This window comes from Canis lupus, chromosome 25 (assembly GCF_011100685.1).
Source record: "Canis lupus familiaris isolate Mischka breed German Shepherd chromosome 25, alternate assembly UU_Cfam_GSD_1.0, whole genome shotgun sequence".
In the NCBI taxonomy this organism is placed as follows: domain Eukaryota; kingdom Metazoa; phylum Chordata; class Mammalia; order Carnivora; family Canidae; genus Canis; species Canis lupus.
In genome coordinates, this window is record NC_049246.1 from 6,977,443 (window position 1) to 7,003,025 (window position 25,583).

General features: G+C 37.5%; 1 protein-coding gene across 1 annotated transcript in view; it reads left to right on the plus strand.

Moving 5' to 3' along the window:
* STARD13 (StAR related lipid transfer domain containing 13) overlaps positions 1–25,583 on the plus strand; it is a 377,570-nt gene that overhangs the window by 173,474 nt on the left and 178,513 nt on the right. Inside the window, 1 exon segment of the mRNA XM_038573307.1 lies at positions 968–1,016. The gene's annotated coding sequence lies outside the window, so the exon portion shown is untranslated.

Below are 25,583 nucleotides of genomic sequence, written 5' to 3' on the forward strand. Positions count from 1 at the left end.
GTATTATTGACTATATTCCCTATGCTATATTTTTCACCCACATGATTTATTTATTTTATAACTGAATGTTTGTATCTTTTAATTCCTTTCAGCTATTTTGCCTATCCCCTCATTCTCTTCCCTCTGGCAACCACTAGTTGTTTGTGAGTCTGTTTCTCTTTTGTTGTTTGTTTTGTTTTTTAGTTTCCACATATAAGTGAAATCATATGGTATTTGTCTTTCTTGGTCTAACTTATTTTACTTAGCATAATACCCTCTAGGTTTATTCATGTTATAGTGAATGGCAAGATTTCATTCTTTTTATGGCTCAGTAGTATTCCATCGTGTATATATACCATTTGTTCTTAATCCATTGTTCTACTGATGTATACTTACTTAGATTGTGTCCATATCTTGACTGTTATAAATATTGTTGGAATAACCATAGGAGTATATAATCTTTTCAAATTAGTTTTTTTTTTTTCATTTTCTTTGGGTAAATATCCAGAAGTAGAATTACTGGATCATATGGTATTTCTATTTTTAATTTCTTGAGAAACTCCATACTGTTTTCCATGGTGGCTGCACCAATTCACATTCCCACCAATAATTTTATATAATTTTTAAAATCTAAATTATACATCATGACAGTTATTTCCATTTTGTTTTCAAAGCTCAATGCTTTCATGAACCTGGCTTATGAAAGCAGCTACACTTACTAACTATAAAGACCACATGATAAGTAGAACACAAGACAACACACAAGCCCCTGGCTTGTACTTTACAGATAAATTTACAAACATCTGGGTGCATTGACCATTACTCTCAAAATGCTGGTGCCTGAATGGCAATCTGATGACATTTTCGTGATTCCATATTCCATAAAATATTATGTATGGCTTTTAACTGATAATTTTTTCTTTACTGTGAGGTTATAGCCTTTCTTCCCTTTGATGTTTTAAATGCCAGTTTTTTTTTTTTTTTAAAGTATAATGATGGTGGTGGTGTTGAATTCCTTGACCGAGCAAAATTAAAAGGTAGGTAACTAGTTTTACTTCCAAACTTTCTTTTAAAATTATTCCCAGTATAAAGTTAATGAAAAAATGCATTGTTCACTTTATTCAATTGTCATCTCTTCAGTTTCCAGTACCAGTTTCCAATACCCTTTTTTAAAAATGGTAAAAGCCTAAATTTATAATTTGATAAACACTAAATATTTCCTATTAATATAACCTATTTTTGTATTTTACTTAATGAACTTTAAGTGCCTGTCACTCTGAAAATTGTGTATTTATAATCAAGCTTGTCTAACAGTTGGACTTAATAGCATTAATTTGTGCACTCAAGTGAGGAGCCCTGCTTTAAGGCCTGAGCACTAGCAAAACTGCAGGTCTAGTTTTGATCATTTTTTCCAGACATGCAATAAAAAGACTAGCAGATGAGGACCACAAAGGATGTTCAGTTTTACAATGGAACCTTAATGAATGAGCATTCAGAAGTTTATGGTCCTCTAGATACTGTTTTTAGTGGGGATCACCATGGAAGCTGTACCAGTTCCTGATTCTCTTGAGCCAGATGCTCCTCAAGGAAGGGACCAATGAATTTTAAAACTCACTTGAAGCACAGCTGGTTGTGGGGCTTGGTGCAAAGTTCCTGTTTCCACCCCTACCTACAAAATAAGTATAATGATCTGGAATTGACATAGTGTGTTTAATTATAACCAAGTTCAACAGAATATCCTTGTCTTTGTAATAAATTAACCTAGCAATGAATACTAGCAAATAAAAACTATCATTCTGTTAAAAAAAAAAAAAAGTCTCAATGTCTGGGATTCTCTCTGTCTTAAAATACACGATCCCTGAAGTCTATGAACATTGTTTCAGTTAATTACGAAGGGATCACAAAGAGTCTCTCTCACCATGCTGTTAGTAGATAATAGCTGACCCAATCAGGAGTCTATAAGGGAGTTCTTTTTATGGCAGAGGTAGCCACTTAAAAGTCCCTTAAGGAAGTTGGTATACGTGCAAATGTGAAGTCTGGTAGGGGCAAATAAATTCACCTTTGTATTATTTAATTTTAACTCTCAACCTCTATTGAATGAGATTGACCAGATGCTTAGATCATATTGACTATTATTCCAAGATATTAGTTAAGTAAGTGGAAAGATTTGATGTATTAAAGTAGAGAAGTTAAGTTTTATCATAAGCTTTTATGCACTCAATTAAGTTTCTATAGTTTTCACTTCACATTTGTGCTACCAAGACAGGCATCCAAGGGGAACTGTGTTCTAGATAGAGTAAGCTCATTTTAGTTTACATCAGCGAAGGTAGGCATATGTCTTTTCCTTGATAAAATATTTTAGAGTGTTTTATGTTTTTTCTTCCCAAGGATGTTATAGATTACACACACCATTCAGATCCCATGTAAACCTTTGTAACTGTCAGTGGAAAGGATGGGCTTTCCAACTTTAAAAAAAAAAAAAATGTATCATTTGTTTTAGTTCTTTCTCTTTCTATAACCTGAATATTCTTAGTAATCACATACGTTCTACACAGAATATACTACCAGGTACCGTAATTGTAAAAGACATACTTTCTGGTCTTTGATTGAACTTGATTACGAGGTATGAGATACATGAGAATAAAGCACCATTGCAAGCTAGTATTAAAGAAGGACACCAGTGGGACGCCTGGATGGCTCAGTGGTTGAGCATCTGCCTTTGGCTTAGATCGTGATCCTGGGGTCCTGGGATCGAGTCCCACATCGGGCTCCCTGTAGGGAACATAGTTCTCCCTCTGCCTGTGTTGTGTCTCTCCCTCTCTCCCTGTGTCTCTCATGAATAAATAAATAAAATCTTTAAAACAAACAAACAAAAAGGACATCAGCTTTAGTGCCCTGACAGACCTGAGTTTGAATTCAGCTACTTGACAGATGAACAAACTTGCTTGTTCTGTGGAGTATCATGGAGAGCCAACAAATTAGATGAAAGTGGAAGTTGGGAGAAATAGGTCTTGGAATGCTCTCCAGAATAGGTGACTTGCAAGATGAATTTTTAGGAATTAGTCAACTGGAGAAAGACAATTATCATGTGGTTTTGCTCATATGTGGAATATAAGAAATAGTGAAAGGGACTATAAGGGAAAGGAAGAAAAAAAAGGGGAAAGGAGGGAAAATGAATAGGGAAAAATTAGAGAGGAAGACAAACCATGAAAGATTCCTAACTCTGGGAAGCAAACAAAAGGTTGCAGAAGGGAGGTGTTGAGGGGGATAGGGTGACTGGGTGACAAGCATTAAGGAGGGCACTTGATGGGATGAGCACTGGGTATTATACTATATGTTGGCAAATTGAATTTAAGTAAAATATTTTTAAAAAGGAATAAGTAAAAATTTACGGAAGGAGGGGGAGGATGGAAGGACACTCTGGCAAGGATCAGCAGCATGTGCAGAGATATTTAGGCATGAAGCCATAGTGAGTAGAAAGCAGAGGGTCTAGATTACTGACCCCAGCTCAGGATGCTTGAAGGACACACAAATGGAAATATTCAATGGGCCTGGTGGCTTCTAATTACTTGGCTTATGCGAACTTTTAATTAATAAAGTAAGCAATTTGTTTATATTACAAAATAATGAAATCTCCCATTGAGATAGCAGATTCTTCATTCTGAATATCTTGTTTTTTTCTAAAAAACAGGTCTCTAGGGCAGTGAACTCATGATAAAATTTTTAAAAGTCTTCCCAACAATAACATTTTAAGTCTATTTATTTTTACTAGATGCTTATACAATTCTTACTCATATTCCCGGATTTAAAAATATCTGACAGAAAAAAATTCTGACAACAAAGTTAGTAATTTTACTAGGAGATTAAAAGGACCTATGGGTATCAGTTCAGACTTCAGTTCTACTAACTAGGATATAAACATTTGGTAATTCACTACAATTGGCTAAAAGAGAACTAAGAATGTAATTACCTAAGAAAAGACTTTTCATTAGAATTCTAGTAAGTCTGGCTCAACAAGTGGATCATTCTTCATGGAATTCTTGTTGTTTGTTATTCAGAATTTTTTGTTACTTTGATCTGAATGAAATGTTCCAAAATAGAATGTGTCTCTGAGTCCAATAACAGATATTCACATACTTACATAGCAGATTTTTTTATTTGCAGAAGAAAGCTATGTTGCCACATGTCTACTCAAATAAATTACCATTACTGTCTAAACGGACTCATTTGTAAGGAACAATCTACATAGGCAAATGTATAACCTCCATCAGAAAGCATGCATGCCAAAAACATTGAAATGGACATGTTTCTTATTTTCTTGTTGTTTTAATGATGCCATCTCCTGACCTTTATGTGCACCCTGACTCTTGTACAATTACTGAAATGTAGAATCATAGAAAATAAGAGGATGTGGGTGAGAAGGAGAGCGGTACAAAAAAAGGATGATCAGGAAAGGCAGGATACAGTTTTTTAAGATAGGAATTTAGGGGGAAAATGCCCCGACGGGAATTCCAACTTGAAAGACTATCTTCCCCAGCTAGGTGGCATCTAGAACCTATGATTGCCATTCAGAGAAAAGGAAAAAGGAGTATAGGATTTTCTCCTTAGGGCAGAAGGAGTTGTTTCTCTTTAGTAAATGCATGGACTTAAATGTGGAACCTCAGACTTTATGGTCAAAAGCAAAGGAAACCATAAGATAAACAGTAAAAATGATTTATTGATAGGATGTTATTGCAGCTTTTATGTATATTTTGTCAAGCAAAACATGGATATTTCATGCCATGCTTTAAGCACAACTTTTGAAAGAAAAACTGTAGTCATTTGTTCTCATAGGAATGCATATTCAATGGTGGACATATCTTGTAGCATTTTTTTTTCTTATAGCAATGACATTTGGTGTCTTTGGGGGATTGAAACAATTATACAATCCTTCCATTTACATAGAACTCATTTCTACGTAATCCACATGCAAGAAAAATAGTATAAATAATGTCTCCTACCTATTAAGTTGCTTTACACTTATGTTGACACCAGGACTTGGCACTACCTTTGGTTGCATTTCCTAGCATGTCTGCCTATTCTCTCTGAACCTGACATATTCTCTGGAAGCTCTGAATATCTTTATAATTTATAAAGATAATTTTATAATTTTATCTCTGTATTCCAGAGCGTAAAAGGAGTCCACAAAGTTTTGTTTTTGTTTTTTGTTTTGTTTTTTTGTTTTGACTAAATGAATAAGGAATTGAAAAACCTCAGACTAGAAGAGATGAAACATAAGTAATATTACAACTAAAATTTACAGTTTGCAAAGCTCTTTCATTATCTGATTTAATATTCAAAATCATGGTATGAGGTAGATATCTCCTATATCTGTTTTACCAATAAGGGAACAGAAGCTCGGAGACATTAAGTAGGCTGCCCAAGAGCACAGCTAATGAAGTCATTTAGTTGGGATTTAAGCCCAGATCTTCCCTAAATTTCATATGCTTTTTACTCTAACCTGCTGTCTCTAGAGGCCTTATACACAAAGAGTAGAAGCTGAAAAGATTTTATCTCATATATTGAATTTTATTCAGGGTGAAATCAGTATTCTATTTTTTAAAAGTTCAGACTATTAATAACATTTTATGAATGCTCACATTCATTCAGTTTATTAGTTTTTGTAAATATGAAAGAAGAAGAACCAGCAATGCGAGTTTAATATCACAAGAGATTTGGCAGTATTTTATTAACCTGCCCTGCTAGGTTGCCGGCAGTGATGTAAGTACTGCTATTTATCAGCTGGTGCAGATGTACTGAATTACAGCCCAGAGATGTGTAACTTTCGCTTATAGAGAAGAAGGCTGGGGAGTACAAAGCATTCTATTGTAATCCTAGGAAAATATTTTTAAATATGTATTTCCCCTTGGCAATTCCATAATGATTTCCTTTCATGTAATCTCATCGTTAATGGATTTATACCTCGAAGAACCACCAGTGTCCAGGAGGTTGTCAGCAACATGCTGTCCCAAGAACTAAGTGAGTGACAGCTGCCTGCTGCCACCTAGACTTGCAGTTGAAAAGAGCACTCATTTTTTTGCTCAGGATGGTGGTGCAGGCAGGATGGGCAAGTGTCGCGGTCTCTGTACTGCCAGGAAGCTCCGCAGCCACCAATGAGATCAGAAGTGGCATGATAAACAGTACAAGAAAGCCCATTTGGGCACAGCCCCGAAGGCCAACCTTTTTGGGGAGGCTTCCCATGCAAAAGGAATTGTGCTGGCGAAAAGTAGGGGTTGAAGCCAAGCAGCCAAATTCTGCCATCAGGAAGTGTGTCAGGGCCCAGCTGATCAAGAATGGCAAAAAAATCACCCAAGGATGATTGTTTGAATTCTACTGAGGAAAATGATGAAGTTCTGGTTGCTGGGTTTGGTCGCAAAGGTCATGCTGTCGGTGACACTGCTGGAGTTTAAGATTGTCAAAGTAGCCACTGTCTCTCTTTTTGTCTTTTGTCTTTTTGTCTTTTTGTCTGTTATGAAGACAAGAAGGAAAGACCAAGATTGTAAGTTTTGATGGTGGAAACATAACAATAAATATTCATATACCAAAAAATATATATAGAAGAAGAAGAAAGAAAAGGGCAGAGATGGATCCACTTAGTGTGTTCTTATATTCCTAACTGTCCAAAGTCCATCAAGTGAGAGGCCTTTACACGTCTCTATTATTTCTCCATATCCAACCCCGTCATTATGCCAGGGGAGCATAATGTCAGTGGACCTTACACAAAGGTTCTAGAAAACTGATCCAAGGTAGACCATTTATAATACTTGCCATTTACTAGAAATGGGATGCTATCTGGAGGAAAAACATTAGGAATAGGCTAGTTAGGGCTGAAGATCTGCATTGTCCCCATCCTTAATCTATCTCTTAGAATACCTTTTATTCTGAAGAAACACTTCCTGTCCCATTCATTCCCAGTTTTGAATATTGATGTCTGCTTATGACTGGCTGCCTTTTCTGCTATTATGTGCATACTCTAAAAAATAACAAATTACAAAGAAATTGTGACAAATATCCTGAGTAGGAATAGGAAATCCTAAACATGGAAAAAAAAAAAAAAGGAAATCCTAAACATGGGTTGGTTGTTTTAGGTTACTCTAGAAAGCTACCGGTCAGTATTTTTTAGGAGGTTTTGTTATTCAGTGTATTTGATTGGAATAATGGTTGAACATGACTATTCTCTCCTGATCTTCTCTCCTTTTTGCCCACCATTTGCCTCACTGGCTCAGCCTGTGCTTTGTAAACATAGACATCATGCGAGCTTCTCTCTTCTACCTTCCTTTTATTTGGTCAGGCGTCTCCTTGCAGAGAGCTGACCCATAGCTCTTGCTCTCTCTCTGGCCTCTATTGTGAAGACTCCAACTTACTTCATCCAGCTCTGTGGCTTCCTCCAGGGACTGATCCATCCCCTGGATGCACAACTCTATAATGTCACTTCACACTCTTTAAGAGCTCAGAGAGGGAAGAATGAGTATTGGCATCACGGAAGGTGTCATGAAGGGGGCAGGGCTTGTACTCATTATAATGGTGGACAGACTCTTCTGTATCAAAACCACCCAGATAGAGCTTGTATGATAAGAAAACTTACTGAATTATTGGAATTCAACACTATGCCTAATACACATCCAGTGGTTGTGTAAGTTCAAATTTCTCAGCTAAGATCAAGTTTCAGTCTGCAGAAAGCTGTGTTTGTTAGAGACTCACAGAATTAAGTTCTTGGTGAAAGAGCTCACAAGAGACAACATGACTACCATGAGATCCTTGGTGGTTTTACAGACCCCAGAGCTCTGGAGGGGTCCCCAGCACACGTACTGTGGGCAACCATCAGGCAGGTACCATATGGGAGGAAATGGGCAGTCCTACAAGGCAAACATGTTTTGCCAAGCCATTTGATTGGAAATTAGAAACAATAAATAAATAAACAGATCACAGGGTCCAGATTTGATGCTTTCAAGAAATGCAAGTATGCGTATTGATGGACACTTTTCTAATATTTAAAATATCAGGCACATCAACTTTATTTATTTATGATTTTATTTATTTATGAGAGACACGGGGGGGGGGGGGGCGGTGGACAGAGACACAGGCAGAGGGAAAAGCAGGCTCCATGTAGGGAGCCCGACGTGGGACTCAATTCTGGGTCTCCAGGATCAGGCCCTGGACTGAAGGTGGCGCTATACCGCTGAGCCGCCCAGGCTGCCCGCACATCAACTTTAATACAGTCCCCTGCTCTGTTTTCTCTGTGCACTGTTTGTTACTTATGTCTTCAGGAACATTCTGGTAGGAATAATCAAAGGAAGAAATAAAAAACAGCTAATTGGGAAATGGGCTAATTCTAAAGCCACAGTGACGATCATTGTGGGAGGAGATGGCAATGATTTAATTGTTCTTCCTCTGGAGACAATCAGTAGAGTGGGTTTTGCCAAGTGTCCCGAAGCAAATACTACTATAAAGCTCCATGTGGAGTAGGACTATTGTCCCTCCAAATATAGTCCCTTTGTGTTGAAGGCCAAGAAATCCAATGACGGAATGAAACAATGGAAATCTGCCCAGAAATTTTTGTAAAGAGCGATCCCTTTGGTAAAACTGACAAATAAAGAAGCACCACAATTGCTCTTTTACCAGTAATTCTTTAAAATGTTTAATTGTAAATTAAAAATATGTGGTAGTTTGTGACCAAGGAGGTTCACATTTTTATGTGTGCTCCCCAAAGGGTATGGTATCAGAACAGACAGATTAACATAAAATCTGAATTCTAATGCATATCTTAGGCTTTAGTAGATACAGGGTCTAGCTCCAAGATGCAGATGGGGAGAATATATGCCAACCTTTCAACTGGATCCAGAAGCTCTCTCCAAATTATTCATCCACTACATGGGTGACAAGGCCTGCTGGCACATTTCAGTAAAGTTCTGTGCTTTAATATATCATAATACTTACTAAAGAGTATTATCATTGTTGTTACTTGTTTGTCTCCCCCATGTAATACTTAGCATAGTACATGTTTACTCTGTATAAATTATTCTGCTAATCACCGTGGGGGACACAGAGATGAGACTCCAGCTAACCCTAATTTTATTCCCAGGCTCATGTGGAACACTCATCTTTAACTCACTGTGAATCATCACTTGTCAATTCTTTGAAGGTTTAGTGACTAGGATACAATGGGTACTCATTAAATGTCTGGTGAAAGAGTAGATAAATGAACCTATCTGGTACTCACAGTCAATCCGCCACCAAAAAAGCTTGGGGCTAATAGCTATCAGTGCCCTAATGAAATCGTTTAATCTTTCATGGGCTCTTTTTCTCAGCCAATTATAGTCAGCATCCTTAATATTTAACTGCAGTGTAAGATCCTTGATCTATCAGCTATATTGATCTTATTCACCATTGTATTCTCAGTCTCCAACACATAGTAGATGATCAGTAAATATTTGCTGAATCAAGTTTTTAATGTTTCCTTTTTAGTCTTTGTAGAGGAGATACCAAAAGTAGACAAATGGCTATGATAGAAAACACAGAGTAAAGGAGAAATAAAATATTCAAGGACTCACTCGTGGTCAAGATCATGTTTTGTTGTAGAGCTACAATACTTTTTATAAATAAAATTTATAAATTTTAATGATATTTTGGGTAGATCTTAAAGAGACAGGTAGAATTTCAATTGATGTCCAGGAAAACATTAAGTTTTACTTAAAAAAAAAAACCCATTCTTCAAATGCACAGAATTCCTTGATTCAGAGATGTGGAGTTTTATTTTTTTTAATATTTTATTTATTTACTCATGAGAGACACAGAGAGAGAAAGGCAGAGACATAGGCAGAGGGAGAAGGAGGCTCCATGCAGGGAGCCCGATAATGGGACTCAATCCCGTGTCTCCAGGATCACACCCTGGGCTAAAAGCGGCACTAAACCGCTGAGCCACCCAGGCTGCCCTGGAGTTTTAAAAATATACAGAATTCTGGGGATCCCTGGGTGGCTCAGCGGTTTGGCGCCTGCCTTCGGCCCAGGGTGTGGTCCTGGAGTTCTGGGATCGAGTCCTGCGTCGGGCTCCCTGCATGGAGCCTGCTTCTCCCTCTGCCTGTGTCTCTGCTTCTCTCTCTCTATATCTCTCATGAATAAATAAATAAAATCTTTTAAAAAAAGATTTTATTTATAAAATATATATATATACAGAATTCTTATCTTTATATCTGCAAGGAAAAGCAAGTACTTTTAATCTGAATTTTTTAATCTCATGAAATCTTGGTAAATTGTTTAAAAAATTTTTAAAGGGCGGGGTTTCAGAATTTAATTCTGTGAAATTAATGTAAAGCATTAAAACACATTCCTATAAGAGTTTAAAATATTTTGGTACCAATAATAGGCTTTAGCTCTTTTCTTAAAACTAAAGTCTGTCTTAATAAGATCTTTAAGAAAAATAATTTTACTTTCAGTGATAAGTAATATTAAAAATACTACAAAAGTGACATTCAAAGCAGTGCCTAAAACATTCCCCTAATCACGTAAGAATCCACGGCCCAGAGGAAAGATCAAAAACATCAAAATAAAGGCTCGGTCCTGCATTGTGTCTGCAGGTAGCAGATTTCACAATCTGGGAAAGCCCAACACAGCCATCTTCCTGGTTGACAAAAAGAGGGGGTCATTATAGAACAGCACCTCTCCAAACTGTAATATGTCACTAATCACCTGCAAATCTATTTAAAATGCAGATTCTGACTAAGTAGGTGGGAGGATTAGTGGGGAGATACTGCATTTCCAATAAGCTCCCAGGTGTTGCCCATGTTGTTGGCTGTTGACCTCACTATGAGTAACAAAGCATTGGAAATCTCTTGAGGCTTTCTGCTGCCTGAGGATCCTAGGTAAGGTTTCCAGGTTTCTAGTATGAAAACTCTGTTATCAGACATAAGCTGGAATGCACTTCAACTACACACACTTCTGGAAGTCTTTCTCAATGAATGTGAATAGCGCTTAGCATTACTTTCCCAGTATGACTTAAAGAAATAATCTTCTCTAGATGTCACTGGCATGCAGTACCTTTATTCCTTAATTTCCCTCTGAAAAGCCTCAGAACATAATAGTACTTAAATACCAGTAGGTACTATAATGTACCTTGTGTGAATTTAGGATCCTTTAGGAATTTGGCCAGTGGTTGTATCACTGTCATTCAAAAATTCAAATAATAACTTCTTGAGCCCTACCATGTACCAAAGATTGTATAATGCAAGGTGTATATCATTATCTTTTATTTTTTAAATGAGGACATTGAGGCTAAGGGTGAGGTCTAGGGCTATCCATCCAGTAAGAGGAGTCAAGATTTGAACCAAAGTCTCGCTGGCTCCCAAGCTGTACTCTTCCTACTATACCCACTGCCTCTTTGAGGGAGGCATAAGACAGAATCAAGGTAGGGATCTGAAGACGTATATCGTGTATTGTGGACTTCAAGAAGTTTCTAAGAAGAGCACTAAGAGATGACACAAAGCAAAGCAGAATGAAGTGCCCAATGACTGTAACAGAAAGAAGTTTCAGAGGAATACAGAAGAAGGAGGAGGCCATGTATGCAGGAATGGCCTGGAAAGGCTTCCCATAGAAATAGGCCACTGCGCCAGGACCCTGGGATCATGACCTGAGTTGAAGGCAGATGCTTAATCGATGGAGCCACCCAAACACCCTGCTTTGCTCTCGTATCAATCTTTCTTTCTTTAATTCTATATGACCATGCTCTCTGCCTGTAGGCACAAGTATAAAACAAGGGCTATAGTTCTGAGAACAGTTTAAAACTGAGTGAGCCCCGGTTTTCCAAGAAAAAGAAACTCAAGGTAGAAATTCTAAGAGAAGAATGTGACTGAGAGTAACATTTGATATGTATCAGCAGCTTCGAGTTTTCTTAGGTTAAATCCTGCTCAATAAGCCAAGATGTCACATAGTAAAGTAAAAGGCATACTGCACATCTTTGATTAGAACAGAGTCCAATCTGGAAGAGGAGATTGAGAAGAGAAGATATTGTGTGGGAGAGGGGGTTAAAATAGCAGTCAGGTCACTGAGTACCCATGCTTCAACCCCACTGAGTGGTCAGTTGCCCTTGTGTGAAGTGCTTTGCTTTCTCAGATGCAGACTGAAAATACCATCCATCCTGTTTGCCTTTCATCCAGCATTCCATTCTACCCAACTAGTTTTTATTCCTATGTGCCAGGTACTGGGCTAAGTTCTGTGATACAATAATGAGCAACAGGACACAGGGTCCCTGCCTTCATGGGATGTACAAGCTAGGGAAATATTAATCTAATACTCACCCCCTTCCCCCACATCACAATGCAGCTGTAACAGGCTACAAGGGAAATATTACAGAGTGTGTCAAGAGACTGAAAGGAGTCAGGGAAGGGCATCCTGGAGGGAATGGCCATTGAATAGTGGTTGATTATACCAATCTAGGAGTACTTGGTGTTATAGCCCAGGAAGAGGAAATGGAATGTTTACTGCCTTGAGGAAGAAGACACAGAGCAAGAGAAGGGATGTGATTTTTGAGACTGCAAGAGGAAGTAGGGGTAAGACTAAACAGAGCCTTCTATGCCCTTTTAAAGGATTGTTTTAAAGGGTTGTGTTCATTATCAAGTGCAATGATGGGCTTAAACTTATAATTCTAAAATCTTTAAAAATTATAAAATGCTGAACAAATGAAGGGCAATTTCATTATCATCAGAAGTATTGTCTTTCTGGAGTTACACTTAAGAGAATTGCACTAAATATCATTATATTTGAATGATATATAAGAATATAGCTTAGCACAAGTATCTATTCTACTCAAGGAATCAATGAACAAAGTTGAGCTGTTCACTTGGTCATAAAATTGTTCTCCAAAGAAAAGTCTAGGCATCCACCTTTTTATGGAACCATAAACTTTTAGTTTGGAAAGGATTTTCCTCTCTAACCTATAACATTTCTGATATATTTGATGGCACTGAAATTGAAAGCCTCTGGAGATGAGGACCTCTGAGCTATTGAAGACAATCTATATTCTATGTTTGTGCTTTGAACTTGATTCAGTTACCTCTCCTGTTTTGAATGGGAACCAACAAGATAAGAATGGGGGAGGGAGACACTAGCCTTACAGTGTGCCAGTCACATACATAATCTAATTCAACCCTCACGAGAGCTTTCTGAGGCCTAACCTCTGTTTTATAGATGAGAAAACAGAGGTGTGGAAAAATGAATGAACTTTTATTTGCCCAACCTCATATAGTTAATAAGTAGCAGAGCCTGATGTTGAATATGCATTGACTTGACCTCAAAGCCACAGTTCTAGGTGATCTAGAATATACTTTAGAGTCATTTTAAAAATACTTTGATAGTTACAGCCTGTCTTTTGAAAATCTGATAAGATCTTATCACCTCTGCTTTAAAGAAGTGAATATATGCACAAATTTTTGTAAACAATTCCAGAATTTATATGGCTCATAGATCATCAAGTTAGTACACCCATGCTATTATGGTCATTGGCTAAACAGAGCTTCACTGGGACAGAGGTCATTGTTTGTTGAATTCATTGCTGCATTCCCAGCACTGTGAACATTGCCTGGCACAGAGTAGGAGTTCAAAAACTAGTTGCTAAATAAAAGTGATTCCAAATGCCTGGACCCATTCACCTAATTACTTAGAGCAGGGTGATAAAAAATATAGTATGGAGGTATGGCCTATATGCAAAATTGAGGAGAACCATAGAATGACTTCCCAGCCCTGACCCCAGGGGACCCAAGGGATCCTAAAAGGGAGTGTCCACATCCAGATCTGAGTCATTATGGGCCAAGTTTGTTTTATTTTGCTTTTGAACTTTAAAATCACTTTCTCTCCACCCCCCACACTCTCAGTAAAAGAGTGTCTTTGAAAGTTTCTTTTTAAATTAGAATTTGAAATACCCTAGAAAAAACAGCACTTCTGAGTCAATTTTCAGGAAGTATTTGGATAAAAAGTTGTCCAAATGCTTCCTGATTTTCACTGCTATATTATTTAAATGCATTTTGCTCATTGTTGGGAGGCTAGAATTTTAGGATGCTTATATGTATTTCTAAAACTGAAGTAAATATCAACTCTTAGAAAATAGCTGTAGGGACATAGCATGTTATCTATCCTAGGTTTTAAAACCAAGAATAGCTGAGGAGATCCTTTAATATATCTAAAGATTGGGTCTGTGTGGTTGACAGTTCTTAGTGCTCCCAGTAAATCTCCCCTGCAAAGGCAATGTTCAAACATTGGATGGGAAGGGAATGATCATCATATATACTTGGACTATATATATATATATATATATATATATATATATATATATATATATAAAATCTATGTGTATGTATATATGCATGAATGCATGAAAAGGAAAGGGACACTTTAAGCAACTCAATACCTTGCAAAGTAAAGTAAGTGGTAGATCTGGGACATTACTTGGTGTTTTGCAACAGGATAGTAATAGGATGGAAGTGCTATCCTGAGAAGCTAAGGGTTCTGTGGTGTTCAGGTGGTGCTCAGGCAGGCAAGAGAAGACACAGAGACACAAGCAGGACTGTCAGAGTCTCCCAGGCAAGAAGGGGTCCCTACATGGTAGAGACAGTAATGAAACAGTAATGCAAGAAGGAATGGATGTGAGAGGTATTTTGAAAAAGGAATCCATAGACCTCTATCTTTCTTTCTCTCCTTTTCTCTTTCTTATTGCGAACACTAATAGTGCCTAATACTGTGTTAGGTACTAAAGAAGCTATGTTGGACAATATCTATCATTTTTTGTGCAGATTTTTCTCCTCTCTGTCTTTCATCTGCAAGACAGAAAGGCAGTTGGAAATAAGCTGAGGTTGAGGTCCTTCTCCATACTTCCCGACATGAATCACTGGTTAGGCCTGAGCTCCTCATTATATGAGAAATATAATTAGTCATATGATAGAATATTTGGAGAATGGAAATTTAAAATATTTCACCCATAATTCCACCATCCTAAATATGGACATAATTATATTTTTGGTGTGTTTTCTTCTAATCTTTTTTACTATGCATCAAATTATTTATTTACTTTCTTACTTACAAAATGTAATTGCATTTTACAATTACAACAATTACCTTTTGTGCCCTACATTTTCCAATTGTAACAATACACCAGTTGCAACAATAAATACACTGGTTGATCAGCGAGATACTATGGGACTGGATTTTCTAAGGTAATCCACATTGAGAAAGAAACCAAGGCCAAGGCAAGGCTAGTCTTCAAGACCCCCAAAGTCAGAGAATGAGAGAGGGTATTTTAGATTCATCAAAGACCAAGAGTAGCTTTTGGTGTGTTCTATTCTTATATGCAGCAAACACATTTTTGGTATTTTGTATTTTCCTGTGATTGATTAGTGTTGAGTCATCTTGGTGGAGCAGCAAAAAGAGAAGGTAATCACGCCCAGTTATCTGTGGTGTATTTGGTCTGTTTAAACAGGTCTGTGTCCTAAGAGACAGTGTGATTATGATGATACTCTCAGAGGCTGGCCAGAGGCCACTGCGTGCTTCAATAAACATCAAGTTCTAAAGAAATAATAACATGAGAAATCTTAGGACAAAAAAAAAAAAAAAAAAAAAGAAATCTTAGGACAGTCTCTGTATATTTATATACACACACATTCTAGAACAGAAAGGAACTCCCCCAGAAAGTCTCTATGAAACAGGTATAATAGCCAAGCAATACTTTTTTCTTCCTTCAATTCAAAGGAGCACCAGGATAAAGAATCTTTAAGGGAAGCTACAATGGGTATAGATTTGGAAACCTGCTTGATCTTTAGAAGTAGCATTGTACTGATTTTGAAAGCAAATTAGACAAAAGAGAGTTTGTTGCACAGTGTCGGAGTACCATTTGATGAGTAGATTCAGAACTATTGACATGTATTGTCACTGTGAATCCTTCTGGCAGACTCCTCTTCCTTCTGCCCAAGCCTGTAACTCTTGAGTTCAGTTTACCCTCTTAGTTCTTTACCATTATTTACTGTAATCCTTCTAAAAGGACGATGACCTCCAGGAAATAGCTTTAGCTGAAAAATATTCCCCCTCTTTAGAGTTTTGGTGGAAAAAGGGGAGAATGAATCATGAGGAACATCTGAGGGAGGAGTGTGTCCTCCCAAGTTGACTTTTAGAATCTGAGAGGTCTCTATAACATGGTGATTTGAAATACTAAGTCTTCTTGTTAATTAAAGAAGGGAGCATGACAGGAAAATATTGATGTAGTTTTTTCTTTTTTTAAAGATTTTATTATTTATTCATGAGACACACACACACACACACAGAGGTAGAGACACAGGCAGAGGGAGAAGCAGGCTCCATGCAGGGACTCGACACCAGGTCTCCAGGATCACACCCTGGGCCAAAGGCTGTGCTAAGCCACTGAGCCACCCAGGCTGCCCTGTAGTTTTTTCTATTTCATGAACACTTTTTTTTCTTGATATTTTCTTCACCTTCTTCTCACCCAGATATGTATCCCTCTAGGTCCAGCAGTATTTTTCCTGCTGTGTAGAATGAATTTGCTCCTGTTCTGATCCAGCTGCTCTCTCCCACAGACACCTCTGCACATCTCTGTTGTAGCACCTGTAATGCAGTCCAGTTGTAACAGTCCTCAGCTTTAGCCATGATGAATCATAGTGCGGAGAGGTGGGACAGTGTCATATTCATCTTTGTACCACTGGTGCCTAGCACTGTGCCTGGCATGAAGTATGCACTAGAAATATTTGACTAGGAAAGGGTGAAAGATACTATAACATGAGTTAATTAGTGGCCTTGTCTCTATTTATGAGATGCAAGATGCTCACAAAAAAACTTATTTTCATTACACCAGATTCACCTTTGGTTACATCATTCCTCCTGACCCGAAAGAGGAATCTCCCCTTGTTGCTCAGCCACAACCCTGAAATTTATCTTTCCCATTGCCTTAAATTCCCATTGATACTGATATCTAGGGCTCTAGAAGGCTATCTTGCTACCTTCTCAACCTTAGGGCTTCTCTCTTTATAGGACGTGTTTTAATGCTGTTGCTCATCTTTATACCACTTGTCATTCTTTAAAGTATAGATTGCTGGTCTTCTTAGGAATAAGGAGGGAAAGCATTCTATCATATTCTTAGTGTACTGAGCTGAATTTGGTTTAAATATATAAGAACTGAAATAGCATTATTAATCCCACACCCTTCTCTGTCCACAGTTTGTGGGCCATGGTTATTTACAAATTTTACTTCATGCCCAATTGCTGCATGACGCCAGATGCAAAGCAATTATGTAAAAAATAGAGTTGATTCCGGAGCAACAGGTCAGCATACAATCTAAATAGTGGTGTACCTTTCATTGGGCCATCTCAAATATTTACAAAACAGATAATATGGAGAATCAATAAAGGGTTTGCCAAAGGACTTATCATAGGATTTCTCTAATGAGTAAGCTTTCTTTTTATATTCAAATTATAATTTGAGTCAACATCGAAAAAATATATTCACCTGTTTAAGATGAGGAAAGAGTTTATATAATCTAACCTGATGAAAATGAGGATAAATTTCTAAGTGCAGACAAATTCCCCCCAAGAGATTCAAAGATCTCCTCTAGTAATTGAAACAACCCTTAAAAAAAGAAAGAAAAGCAACACCAAAAATGAGCAATTACCTTTATTTTCAAGTAGGGCAAAAATACACAGGTTCTAGAAAATATCATATAGTAAATTAATTAAAATACCCAGTAAAATTATTGCAAAAATTATTAAAAGATATTTATGAGTGTGAAGAAAAAGAGGTAGTTGATAACCTAATTACAGGATAGGCCCATGAAGAACAACTAGCCCCTTTGTTGTTTACCTTTTAATTTAAGACACAGCAGGCATGCTTATAAAGTTTGAAGCTGATTCGGAGCTAAGGAAGATAGCTTTTTTTGTTGTTTTGTTTTTTTGTTTTTAAATGTCTTTTAGCCTCTCTCTGTGGAACAAAGATTGCTCATCCCTCCAGGCTCCCTAATTTTCATAGAAACCTTAAATTGTTCTTGTTTTGTTGGTCAAAGCATATACTTTTGCCACTAACCAAAAAAGTGAAATATGTACATTTAAGATTTTTTCTGGAGAATAAAACGTTAAATTATCTATGGTCTAGTTCTTGTCCAATCCAAATGTTGTGGTAACAACAGCAACATTTATGGTGATTGCCTAAAAAATATGCATCCATTCCTCTAGACATTGTAGACATTCTAGATCTTTGGAGAAATTCAGATGATCATTTGTTCAAATATTTATTTAATCCTTTATTAACCCAGCTGCTCTTGATTTCGTACTGTTTCTCAGACATTGAGTATGGAATGTAAATGAAATAGACACAGTCCAGACATGACAATCTACTGGGGGAAAGGCAATGCGTTTTTCAGTGAACAAATAAATAGGTGATTATAAATTTAGAAAGGTGCTATAGAGACAACAAATGGAATGTTGCTTCTTCTCAGGTATAAAGTGAACAGGGATGGCCTGTCTGAGGATATACCAATTAAATAGATACTTGAAAGCTGAAAAGAAACCAGCAAAGGGAAGGAGTGCATGAAGAGCATCTAATCTAGGGAGTAGCATGTGCAGAAAGAAGACTCAGGTAGCAAAGTGGGGGAGGCTAGGTGATGAGGTGGGAGTGGTAAGCAGGGCCAAGTTAGGAGTTTGGATTTTGTCCTAGGTGCAAGGTGCAACGGAAAACTTTTGAAGTATTTTAAGCAGAGAAGTAATATTTAATTCATAGTTTAGATGATCTCAGTGAATAGCATACTTAAATTATGTGTTTTGGAGGCCCTCAAAGAAATTGCTTTTCCTAAATAGTCCTTTCTTTTTGAAGTGTTACTGGAATTGAAGGGTGCAGATCAGAAACCATGAACTCAGGCTTGTTACCATATCCAGTATCACTCAATATGCTGATTTTTTATGAGGACCTCAGAAAAGTTTTCTTGGGGGTCTTACTATCGGTTGACCTGTGTTTATCTTGAATAACTGTTTTGTTTTTATCTTGTGGGTATATTACATTTTATAACTGATCTTTTTTCCCTTTTGCTTTATCACATAAGAATCCTTTTTTAAGATTTATTTTTTTATTTGAGAACATAAGCAGGGAGAGGGGTACAGAGCCCAAAGCATGACTTCATCTCATGACCCTGAGATCATGACTTGATCTGAAACCGAGAGTCAGACACTTAAATCGACTGTGCCATGAAGGCACCCCTCACAAATGGGAATCTTAAGTCATGTTTTCAGCCATCTCCCACAAATGTATAGGGTTGTATTGATTATATTTCTGTAAACTGATTTTAGCCTTGACTATATTATTTTCCTGCAATCTTTTACCTTTTTCCAAACTCACTTACCTGTTCATTTTATACTTTAAAAACATAGGTATTTTAGGTATTTTTCTCAGTTACCTCAAAGAACAAAGCAGAATTAAATAAAAAAAAAAAATCAGGGATTGAAAATATCTCAATAATTCCAATAAGTTGAAAGACCTTTTTTTTTTCTTTTTTTTTTTTTTTAGTTTGAACGGTCATTTATCAGTTACAGAATAGAGAACATTCATTTAACAGCAGGTTTTATGAAGACACATAAATATCACATGGCTTAAGCATTTAGGTTGACTGTAAAACAGAATGAAGAAATAGAGATAGTTTGCTACATAAGGCTTAACATTGGTGTAATGGTGAGTTTCTTTTCTAGCTTCCCTGGCAGACTCTTCCTTGAGGTCAAGGACCATATCATATTCACCTTTGTATCTTCCATACTTACTACAGTGCTGTATAAGCATTCAGCTCATGCTGAATTAATGATTGAGTAAATATAGATTAAAAAAATCAAACTTCCTCTATGTGAGACTAGATCAGCAAAAATATAATGTCCCGAATGCAGGAGGTATGCACATTTTGTACCATATACTACCATATACTACTGTACTTGGCCATGTCTAGGGCTCTAAGTTTAGGGTAGGAGCCATATTCTTAAAAAGATACTAAAAGACTGGACCAGATCCAAAAGATAGCAATTGGCTGTCTGAAGTTGTGAATGGTTTGATGTAAAGGAATGTTCAGCATACCAAAAAAAAAAAAAAAAAAAAAAAAAGGGTTCTTATAAGAAACAGTTTCGCTCTCTACAAACATCTAAAGGACAAGCATATGGAGGAAGGGATAGATTTGTTCTATTTAATTCCAAATGACAGAATTAGAGTCAGTGGATGGGTATTATAAGGAAAAACTTTCTTAAATAGTTTGTGGTCTTTGTGAGATACAACAATTAATATATGTGGGTAGAGTGTTACTTAATTGATTTGTATAGCAGCTGACTGGTTGAGTTAGAAGATGTTTAATATCCTTTCCGAGATGTAAAAACTTTATGCCAATAGGAGTTACAATGAATAAGTGGATTCCATATTAGCATGTTAACAAGCTAATCTGATTAATTGGCCACATAATGACTATTTACAGGTATTAACATGACTGTTAATACTAAATATTTTTGCATTCATCATGAAAATATTTCTAAAGGCAATAGGTTTTGACATGGTGAAAGAAGAAGAAATCACACAGTTCTAGATCTTTGAAACAACTTAGCAAAATGAAAGAGTTTTGGTTTGGCTGGAATGGTGGGTGTAGGCAATGAGCCCAGGACAAGTCAGACCAGATTGCTTACCATATGAACTGGGGTTGACGGTTGGGTCCCCAGGGGATGGTATGAGGGCAGTGCATGTACTCTTGGAGGCCCATAGAGGTGAAGTTAATCAAAGACAGTAGGGAGGATTGAGAGACAAAATAAAGCAAATCTGTTACCACCCACAAGTCCGGCAGCAGCAGGAGCTGGATTCTAAATGATCTAGAGCTGGCAAAGCTGAATCAAAAGAGAATCCACTCTGAAACTTTTCATGGAGGCTCCTGGTCATGTCAGTATTGCTGGCTTGCCTGCATTGGTCATTGGACATGTAATGAATGCATATTGGGAATGCTTATTGGCACAAAGTTGGGCACATACTCCACAAATCAATTGGTGGAAATCCGTAAAGTGAGCTTCAGAACCTACAGGAAGGCTTTGCCATTAGCACAGAACTTTTGGATTCATGTAATTTCAAAAGCAGCTCTCCAAATCAGTACTGCTTTTTTCCTCCTACCATTTATATCTCAAACATTTTCCTGCTTGGCAGAGCTACCTTGGCTCCCTCTGAACAGGCTGACGAAGAGGCTGGAATGTCTGTAAAGGAGTAGAAGGAACGGTAGATAGATGAAAGCACCAGGAGCCATTCCTGGCTTCTGTAAAAGTGCACCTAGCTTTCTGCTACATATACACAAGATTCCACTGAGCGCTACTCTGGGATCATCTATCAAAAGACTTGATAGCAAATGTTTTGTTTAGAGGTCAGGTTTCAGAGTTTTGACTGTATTTGGAATGTTTGCATTGGGAAGAAATTCCTGGGAAAAGGTAAGACAATATGCAGAATTAGCCTTAAGGGTAAACAGAAAGCAGAGGACAAATAGCTTAACCTGCTAAAGGAGTTGGTAAACAAAAAGATAGTTTAGCTGCTTCTGCACTTTAAGCTTGGGGTGGGAATGGGTGGGTCTCCAGTTCTGAGCCCTGGGTTAATCCTAAGAGGGTCCATGGTTCTCACTGGCCAATTAAAGGTTCTGGGTTGTTCTAGCTTGCTCTCTAGACCCTGTATCTCAACCACTACAAGAATTTAGCCATCCCATACCTATGCAGTTGACCTTTGAACAACAATAGGGTTAGGGGCACTTATCCTATGCAGTCTGCCTATGACTTGACTCCCCAAAAACTTTACTAATAACCTACTTGACCAAAAGCTTTACCAGTAATATAAAGTCAACACATATTTTGTATGTTGTATGTATTATATACTGTATTCTTACAATAACATGTAACTTTTTTTGTGATTTTTTTCAGTATTTCTAAGCTGTGTGGTTTGTCTGCAAGTTTTTAAAATTGTTGCCAGTCTCCAAAAATTTTTCCAATATATTTAATTGAAAAATATCTGCGTGGAAGTAGACTCACATGAGTAAATCTGTGGTATATAAGGGCCAACTGTATTTTCATTTAAGTATTCCAGTATCACATGCAATTAAACAAAATTAAGATGATTTTCAATATATCCTTCTAAAATGTTTTCATCTCTCCAGTTTCCCCAGCATGCTCTCAGTGCCTCAGTCTGCCCTTCTCTGTTTCTCTTGTGTGATAGTGGAAAGAGTTTAAATATCATCCTCTTGAAGATAAACAGTGGCTTTCCACTTGGTTGTTTTATGACTTAGAACATCTCTTCACCTCTGGGAGTTATAGTTTCCTGTTCTGTAATATAGGATACCACAGAGGTTTGCTGTGGACATTAATTAAAGACATGCCTGAAAAAAAACAAAAAAAAAAAGACATGCCTGGCATGTAGAGGGTGCTCATCACTAGTGGTCCCTCTCACCTACCCTTTCCCTCCTTTTCTTTTTTTTTTTTTTTAAGATTTATTTATTTATTTATTTATTTATTTATTTATTTATTTATTTATTTTAAGAGAGAGAGAGAGTCAGAGATTGAGGAGGCAGAGGGAGAAAGAGTCCCAAGCAGGGATTCTCTCCATGCTGAGCATGGAGCTCAAGGTGGGGCTTGATCCAGGACCCAGAGATCATGACCTGAACTGAAATTGAGTCGAATGCGTGCCCCTCCACCTTCCCTGTTAATTGCTCTCTTTGGGTCCCAAATATTCATCTGTTTATCCCATCCCTGAAATAAACTGAATGAGGATTGCTCTTGACCAAAGTAGGAAAGAGGAAAAGAGGTGAAAACTAAAAATTAGTGCCATCCTTTTTCCTCATTTTTAAAGAAATTGGAAAGGAAGGAATCCTGCATCAGTCTTGAAAGATACAGTTGGGTTTTCAGCACTTTCTCTCTCTCCCTGATTTCTTTGGCCCTCACTTACTCACCAGAGAAAATGAAGAGTTCTCTCAATGAGATGCCTGGAGGACCTTTTCAGCCCAAGGAAAATTATCAGCAGGTTCTTGCTTCTATGTTTACAACAAACAGAACTGCCCACCCAGTGCTTATTATTTGGTCGCTAGGACCAAATAATGAAAAAAACATTCATTAAAAGGTGTGGGTTTCTTTTTTTTTTTTTTTTAAGGTGTGGGTTTCATAGCAATACATTAGCATAACACAAGGCACTAATGGCGCTAATAAGAAAGCAGTGTTACTTAATCTGCTTTAAATATGGTATTTTGGGCATTTGAAATGGCGAAAACATGGTGAGCAGTTGCATAGATTTATAGCTACTACTTGAACCATAAAATAAAACTTAGAAATGCTGCTACATAATCCTTCATAGATCCCTTTCCTAACTTTATTAAAACTTAGACTGATTTTTAGAAAAATTAGGCTTTATTCTAAATTGTCTTGCTTTTAATCAGGGAATAGAAATTTCTTTTTTTTTTTTTCATTGCCCATCTCTTATGAAATACTGTGTTTTATGTTGTTGCATCTCTTTACATATATCAGAGCATACATATTTATGATCTTGATGTTTTCAGCTCAGGACTTTGAATGCAAAAGGGAGACATTGTGATTTTTTTTTTTTTTTAATACTAAACTGGCCATGATACACTGCAGTGCTTCTCAGAAAGAATCATTCCATTTATTTTTAAAATGTAGCCAAGTCAATAATGAACTACCAGGTTGGCATTGGGAATGGCCAATCTTTAAGTGTGATTCATGGCTATAAAACAACTAGATACTATTTCCTGCTTTTTCTTTCCCTTTGCTTGGCTTTGGAACATATCCCAAGTTCTTCACGGAAGAACTCCTTCCATTCCCTCCCAGTGGAAAAGTGAGAAATGCCAGGTGTCTGGCTTGAACATGTGTTTATTTAATGGCAGGGATGTCCCTAATGCTGGACTATCAAAACAAAAGCTGGCACACCAAGTAGCTGACATTAGCATCTCCATTAGATGGTAACCAGTGCTGAATCTGAGCATGGAATGGACCTTACGGGTACCTAATATTGAAGTGTCATGGTAAAACTGTCTATTATTGCCTTTACTTTTAGTATACCAGAGTCACTAGATCTTAGGTCCCTTTCACCTTCCACAAAAGATGCCCTGAAACAGCAAAACTCTGACGAAACTCTAAATTAGAATGGAAAGAGAACAAAATAATCCAGTGAGATCTTTCTTTCCTTTTCTACTGTGATGCTATTGAAAACCTAACACTTGGCTACTCTTGCAGTTATCAGAAGAGGCTCACAATGGCCATGAGAGAGAGTATATTCTATTGTAGACTCTATTCATTTACATAGTGAGATAGTTAGGGGAGATGAGCTGCTGGTCAGAATAGGGCCAGCAAAAGTTCCCACAGGGAAAAGTGTTAGGGTTGACCACCGTTAGCCACAGTAACCAGATTTGGGGTCCTAGTTTATGTCCTGTTAAGCTTCTAATCAAGAGTTTTTTCATCAGGAGGACTATAAATCACAGGCCAGACTATGTTGCAGTTTGAGTTAGCCAAATGTAAGAACAGCTTGGCCATATGCTTCTTTTTCAAAGAACTTTATTCATTTAGCCCCAGGCTCAGAATTCAATAATGTTTTCTATGGACTTTTTCTCTTCACATCAAATAATATTAAAGAGGAAAAATAGGGGAAACAATTCTAATCACTCTCATATGTATACTCGGATATGGCCAAATTGAATTCTTCAGTTTCCTTGAACACATATTCTGGTTCCGGATCTCCACACGTGTGGGCTTAGACTTTCCTCCAAAGCCCTCCTCAGCCTCTACTTGTCTGAATGAAACCCACCCATTTTTTTTAAAGCCCCACCTGAATCTCTTCTCTGTGTGTCCTGCTGTGATCACCTCAGTCAAAAGTAATATTACTTCTCCAACACTGTCTTTGTGTCTTTTTAAAAAATATTTCATTTATTTATTCATGAGAGACACGGAGAGAGAGAGGCAGAGACATAGGCAGAGGGAGAAGCAGACTCCACCAGGGAGCCCGATGCAGGACTCGACCCCAGGACTCACGCCCTGAGTGGAAGGCAGATGCTCAACCACTGAGCCACCTGGGTGTCCCTCATTGTGTCTTTCTTTCTTTTTTTTTTTTTTAAGATTTTATTTATTTATTCATGAGACACACACACACACACACACAGAGAGACAGAGAGAGACAGAGAGAGAGAGACACAGGCAGAGGGAGAAGCAGGCTCCATGCAGGGAGCCGGATGTGGGACTTGATCCCAGGCTTCCAGGATCATGCCCTGGGCTGAAGGCAGGCGCGAAACTGCTGAGGCACCCAGGGATCCCTCACTGTGTCTTTCTTGAGATAACTTTTACATAAGGTCTGTGAAAGCCTTGAGCTTTTGTATGACCTATAACCTCTACTGATCTTAGCAGCCGGGCAACAATACCTTCGCATAAATCCGAATGTTTACAGTGATTCATGGCAGTGTCTTAAATGAGGCAGGTACTTCATAACCAATTTTGTTTCTTGGTGATTAAAAACTGGGGAAGTGGAAGGATTACAGGGGAACAGATACTTA